The sequence below is a fragment of the Sylvia atricapilla genome, chromosome 3, assembly GCF_009819655.1.
Source record: "Sylvia atricapilla isolate bSylAtr1 chromosome 3, bSylAtr1.pri, whole genome shotgun sequence".
Lineage (NCBI taxonomy): Eukaryota > Metazoa > Chordata > Aves > Passeriformes > Sylviidae > Sylvia > Sylvia atricapilla.
Window position 1 is genome coordinate 93112840 of NC_089142.1, and position 7392 is coordinate 93120231.

General features: G+C 38.1%; 1 protein-coding gene across 1 annotated transcript in view; it reads right to left on the minus strand.

Moving 5' to 3' along the window:
- USH2A (usherin) overlaps window positions 1–7392 on the minus strand; it is a 377078-nt gene that overhangs the window by 122993 nt on the left and 246693 nt on the right. The window lies entirely within an intron of this gene.

Genomic DNA, 7392 nt, shown 5'->3' on the forward strand with positions numbered 1-7392 from the left:
TTATGTCTAAACCTACAAAATTATTCTAACACAACCTCTGCAAGTTTCACCATACCCTATAACCCGTCCACATAAAGGAACAGATTAATGGCAGGAGAACAGAGGCTGCTCAACCTCAGCTCCCAAGTTTCACACAGTGTGTGTACTAGCTGGGAACACCTTCAGAACTTCCCAGGTGCTACTTCACAGCATTTTTTGTGCTCTAACAGGTACAGTAGCTCATACTGTAAGTAACAAATATGCTTTGTGGGGCTTAGAGCGGGAAATCTCACACAAAGATATGAAGATCTGTTGTTGATTTAGTTAATAATATTTTAACTAAGTAATGGGATGACCAAGAGTACTCCCTAGCCCTGCTGTGTCACTTGAGCTGCTTAGAATTACCTGTGTCACCTGGGAATGACAGGATATGCAATCCCTCACAAACATCTCTCGTCAAGAGGCAAGGGACTGCCTGACCCATAAATGGAGATGATGGAGCCAGCCTGGTTAACTCACATGTGGCACTACTGGACCTCTTCTCCTCTTGGACGTGCCAGGGTTTGAGGTAAGAGCTTGGCAATGCATGAAAGCAGGAAAGCTCACTAGACAGGCTGTGTTGGAAGCAGTAACAGTTTGTTCATTGATTTGAAGCTCAGCACTGAGACCATAAAAGAGGATGCCCATGAGGAAGAGAGAATAAGGTAACTACTGGGAGAGATTAACTGATTCAATGTAATGACTCTGGAAGCTTTCATTTAAAGATCAAAGGACCTTATTTTCTCCACCACAAAATTTAAAGAGACAGAAATTAGCCATTTTCCCCCCATTAAACAGTTATAACCTTGGAATTTTTTCCCTCTTTTTTGACAGCACTTGGAACCCTGCAACTTAATTCTGAGCTATCTGAGGAGACGCATTGGCACAAGTAAGCTATTTTACTGTTCAGGCCTGTCTTCAACAGTTTGCTTTTAAATCAGTCTGTTTGGCTTCATTTTACTCTCATTTCTCCTAGATACTGCTTGTAACCTCTACAAACAGAATGTAATAAATACACTACTGAGAGCTTTTCACTGCTGGTCTCAAAGCACATTGTAAGTCTCAAATTGCAAATATTATTATTCCAGTTTTAGAGATAGAAAGACTTAATCCTGAACTAAATCACATATCAGAAAGAAGCAAAACTCCAAACAAAGCCCTGCTACCCTAAATCTGCATTCCAGGCACTGGACTAGTCCTCTGATAATCTCCCAGCTCCCCCCAAATAGTTGGGAGAAGAATTTCCTCCTAAATTCTTATCTGTCTTAACAGAAATTATTGTAGGTTCAATCAAGAGCCAGGATCATACTGGAAATGCAGATTCTGAGAAATGCCACTGATAGTTCTGCTCATAAATTTGTACCTGTATTACAGCCAGCTTCAGCAAGGACTACCACAGAAGAATAGCATGATCAAATTTGCTGTAACAGATTGCTACTACAGAAACTCCTAGAACTTTTCTTGAGTAGTGGGAAAAACAAAAGAACATTCATGATCCTAACTACCAACACTAGAGAGTTTCAACTTTATCAAAGGCAGAGGGATGATGCTGAAGAACCCCCACTGTATAATCTATACCAAATGAGCAAGCTGTGCAAGAAATCACAGTCCTAACATGTGGAAAACCTCTAGTGTGCAAGTTAAGGTTGTTCCTATGGGTGTTGGAATATCCTAAGTCACTCAAGCAGCTCATATGTGTCAAATGAACCAAGGTCTCCCTGACCTTAGCAGTATTACAAGGCAATCTTCACACAAGGATTGATTGCTCCGAAACAATTTCCCCGATGCACCCGGCATACCTGCATAAAACTGGTGGTGAACAAAGTCCAAGCCCATTTTTTTTCCCTTTCCCAGCACAAAGCTGTTACCCTGCCTTACTGCATCTCCCTTTAGCAGACATGGCTTAAGAATCAGGGTTGTTTCTGCTCTCAGAATTTTGTCCTGGGGTAACTGCAGACTGCAGTGTTTGGGGAATGAAATAGCAAGAGGAAGTTTAAACCTGGAACAGAGGAAGGGTCTTCACAGCCTCATTCTCTGCCACACAGTGACCTGCAGAGGAGGAACACTGAAGAATCAACTTCACTGTTAGCACTGACTTCAGTGACCTTGGAGTAATTAGCATTGTATCCAACACCCCGTAATCAGAATCAACGTCACAGGACAGCAAGCATTAATGTGTAAGACAAAAACCCCAGCTCCAGAACATGTGCCTACAACTAATTTCGTGGGAAATGAAAAATGGATAAATATAACACCCTCTTTTTCATGGATGATACTCAAAGTGTAACTACAGGGTATGTTGTTTTAAATGTGTCAGTGATACCTATTTCTTACAGCTGAAATCTTTCTCCTGTATATTTTAATCCCAGCCTATTTACAGAACAACAGGCAAATGCAGTCCACTATCCAGCTTCTGGGCTAATGAAGAACAGAAGACAACTATTAAAAGAGAGGCTTGTTTATTTGTGTTTGCTCAGTTTCATATCTAATTTAGTAGTGAAATTTAAGAAATAGCTACTAGAAAAAATTATCACTGTTGCCATAAATGATAACCTTCTGCACTGAAAGAGTATGGATGGCAACTCTTGAAGATACTGTGACAGCAAACTAATGACACTGTTCAATCTGGAGGGTGGAATAACAGCTTTCTCTGCTTTCTTCTTTCTTCTATACAGAACAGAATGGCAGGTGAATGGCAAAGTAAGAGACTGTCATCTCTGTGGGTAACAACAAACATGAATGAAAATCAAATTAAAAAGCCTATAACCCTTCCTCAGTCAGAAAACTCATGAGGAAATACTTCAGAAAAATAATCAATCCATGGAAAATCAATGACATTATTGAATCAATATACAAAACAAACAAACAAACAAAAAGAAATTAGAATGGCAGTTAGGTGTCACAGAATCACCACAGCCCTTCGCTCCACACAGGCAACATATACAACATATATTAAGAGAGAAATAATAGTAATTTTTTTATTTTTCTCATTTTGTATCTAATCAAATTGCAGGAAGTTTCTTTAAATGATGTTATCATAAAGCAATAGCACAGCACAAGAACTATATGTCAATGAGGTATTTATTCCATCCACCCAGGAGGAAATAGTTCCCTTATAAACTCTTTATAAACAATAAAAAGGAAAACAAATGTTTCCCCCAGAGAGAAACATTAGGATTATGCACAACTCATGCCAACTTCTATCTTGAGAAAAAGTTACATGAAGGATGATAGGAAATTAGGGCTGCTTTTTATCTGTCAGTGGTCCAGTTGGTGGCAGTCATCAGTGAAGGGGAGCAATACAGGCAATATGAGGCAGCAAGTCTCTGCTAAAGCCAACGATTAAGATTACACTTGCCTTTTGCAGGCCAAAATCCTCAAGGAAGAACCCCAGCAGCAAAAGGGAATTCCTCCTAACAAAAGTTATAAGGTCAAAGTTGAAATATTTGCAGTTAATTTAGTTCAGTGTACCCAGCCACATAATGCCTCCCCTACACAAAGAACTCCATTAAATAATTATTCAGTGTGTAAACCAGCCTCTTTCTCGAGCCACTCAACCTAGCTACATTCCTGAATGTCATATCAGTGTGAAGTGTGAGATTGAAGCAGCACAGCAATTGCAACCCTCACAAGAAAAGGAAACAATTTCTTTTCTACTTCTCTACATTAGGGTATAGCAAATCTTGTGTAACAGGAATAATGTTCATGGCATTGGCATACACTAAATAAACGGCTTTTGCAGTTGCTGAATACCTCCACTTCACTTTGGCATTTAATCAGCCACAAAAGCAGTTTATTGCGCATTATACTTCGCTACCATGAACATTATCAATTCAGCAAATATTAAAAAATATCATGCAGGTGTCACAGAAATGGGTACGTTAAAAATTATCGACAGCCTTACACTTTCTGTTGCACGAAGGAAAGCAAGTTAAATGTTATGGAGAGATACTGGTCCATTCTGATTAAAATTAAATGTTAAAGGAGCACGAGCACGCACATATCAGAAGTGTTTATGCTGAGAGTGACCTGCCATGTTGATATTTTCCTCCTTTCAGAGTTAAAGCTTTTGTCTATGAAAATAGGCTGCATACTCAAGTGAGTACTATCCTGAAGCACTTTGAATTCCTCACATCCTCAAATCATTTTTATTGATTCAATGACTAAATAAAGGAATAGAAATATGTTTCTCTTTTTTGTAAATTCTCTCTGTTTTCAGTAGAAGTAAATATTTGCACTCATGGTTTAGGGATTGGTTGCACTGACAGCTGAAAGCCTCTATTGATTTGCGACTGTGGCTTGGTAAAGGAGCCTCTTGCTAATCTTTCCCACAGTGCCCTTCCAATACCTTCTGCTCTAACCCGGGAGGAAAGCTCTCTCTAGGGCAAGAGGTAATTAAAATCTCCTTCCCAAAGAGAAGTCTTGTTTTCCACCCTGTTCTTAAGAGCTACCATCGTAGACACTGAGGTAAGAGCACAGTGTCACACAAAGGACTCCACAAATTTCATTTGAACACAACATAGGTGATATATGCACTGCAGGTGTGCTGGGCTGGAGCTACCCAGGAGGGAAAGCAGGCCTTTCTGGGACTCTTAGGGGGCACCAGTGTAAAGCAATTCCATGTGAAATCCATCCTATTTCCACACAGGAAAACATTTCAACCACTGAGAGGCAATCCTTGAAGAATACTGCACAGTTGTTCTGTCTGTGGAACTAGCAATTTTGGGGGTGAAGGGACACAGAGGGTTTGCAGATCTCCACCCTAGTTCTAGAGAATTTGGGCAAAATCCCCAAACATTTTGCAAACAGGTGCTCCCATGTTCTTCTTGTACTCTCCCAGTGCACAGCATTCACACAAGACTGCCTCAGGGACACAATGAAGCCGTGAGTGCTCTCCAAGCCCTACTACTCTGACATGAATTTGCCATAAAAATGCAGGGAAGGAAACAACACCACCTCTAGCAAGCTAATCCATTTGACAGATTTGTAAGAAGACCGACACATAAGATGAAATCCCAGTTGCTTCCTCTGGTGCTCCCATCTGCAAACAAGCAGAAGGCGAGAAAACTGCTGGGTGCAGCAAGCCTTGTCTATTATCTCGTCGGTGATGAAGTGCAATGAACCCTTCTGCAACTATAGCTTGGCTTCATTATTTTTAAAGAGAGAAGAAATGATTTATTTTTAGAATAATAAATGCTAAAAAAATTAAATTAATGTCTTGCTGACCTGGACAAGTGAGAGAAATTGTAAGATATTTAAGAAGTCTTAGAATCTTAGAAATCAGAACTGAAGTAATAGTCCAGCCATGGGATACTCTCTGCGCAGGAACTCTACCAAGAGCTCCTGACTTTCTATCACTTATGGTGAATATAAAATGGAACAACATTAAGTAAATTAAAATACTGGGTAAATACAAGAATTTATGTCAATATCAGCAAAGAACTAATGCTCTGTACAGTAACAGAGAGAATTTAGCAGAAGAGATAGTCAGGAGTGAATATATTTGGAGAGGCATACATGTAAGTCACTTTTCTCGATTCAATGCTGCCACCATAAACTATTTTGAATATTTTAACTTAAATATTTGAAATTAATAAAAACTAACAGTAAAACTGATTCATGGAAATAAAAACATGCAGGCTTCAGCATCTTTGACCAAAATAGTCTTAACAGATACAAATAATATTTGTCTCCAGGTAGAAAACACAAGTCTGAGACTATATGAGTGGCAGTGACACTTCATAGAGGAGTTGATATAGTTTGGACATTAAAGGGCTTTAAAGGGTATTGAATATTAATGACAGGCTGGGTAAGAAGAAGGAGAAGGAGCATTTGAACCCTTCAGTAAGAAAGTAAAACAAATTTTAGAAAGCAATTCTGTACTGAAATTTAATTATTTTAGACTGAAAACTGCATTGCCTGACTTCAGATTTCAGAAGAAATAAATGACCCAACTAACTTTCAGTATTTGTAGATTACTTAATCTCAGAGTTTTCTCAGAGTGAGGAAAACACAATAAAATTACAACTGAACACATGCATCTGATCTCAGGAAAAGACATCCAGTAAAAGATGACACAATCTCTAATAAGTCACAGGCTTTTAAAAGTAGGATTGAGTGTTGAATGCACTAGGAGAAAAAATAAAACAGGGGTAAGATATAAAATTATTATGTCCTTACCACGTTAACTGGAGCTTCAAAGGCTGCAGTGAGTCTTTGTGCTCAGAGTTGAAGCCAACGTAAAAAAGCTCATGCAGTGAAACATGGACATGTGAGGAAGCACGTGATTGAACTAGAGCTACTATTTACACAGTATTGCAGCTTCTGGCAAATCCATTAAAAACACTTCACTGTAAATTGTGGAAAATATTAAGATATATCTACAGAAGTACAGAGGGCAGAGTCCTGGAAGCAGATTGCCCAAATCTTCAATAAGCAGTCTGGCAATTTGTCATAATTACTAGTGGTCAATCATTATTAATTCTTACAGTAACCATTGTATTCATATTGAACTGATTTCAATTAAACAGAGGTAACACATAATTCCTTAGACATTAAAACAAAATTTTAAAAGCTCAGGATTTTTTTGTCTAATAGTAAATAGCTGTTTTTTCATAGCTTAAAATTATGTGTGAACAAAAAAAAAAAAAAGCATTGCTTTACTGCTGAAATTCATACTTTCAAACTATGCAGATTGCATTGGTAACACTACTCTGTTTACCTTTTGAAAACACAATGTATACCAAAAAATAATAACTCTGACAGATGAACTTCAATCTTATGCAAATGTCCTTTGTTTTGTGCTCTGGTGAGCAAGCTACTGTACCAATACTTTTGGCATTAGTACAAGACTGAATCCATGGAAGCATGTGTGTATTTACACAAAAGAGGCTTCTAAGCTACAAAAATCCCTCTTGTTTGGTTACACTAATTTCCCTTGAATGAAGTTTGTATGCAAGCCAAAACAATGGTAGTTATCCTGTCCTCTAGAGTTCATTCCCAACAGAATGATGTGAATAATTGAAAACTTCCTACGTAGTCCTGTAAGACTCCCCTTTCGTAAATCAGGAGAACAAAAATGCTATTTTTTCTTCTTCATTAGCCATTTAAAAAGTCTGAAAATTATGCAGAAGACTTAATTACATTAAAAAAAATCTTTTTACTTCTTAGCATTTTAATGAAGTTTTGAAATTTTGGAGAAGGTAGTAGGTCATTTTCTGGTCTGATTAGGGAGTTAAAAGTAATCATTTAATATTGAAAATACATCAGGTGCTTAAGGAAGAAAATGAACTGGAATATAATGCCAGAGGCTGGTGTCAAGAAAAAACACCAAAAGGAACCTAAGGTTTTTGAGCCAAAGCACAGACACTAATT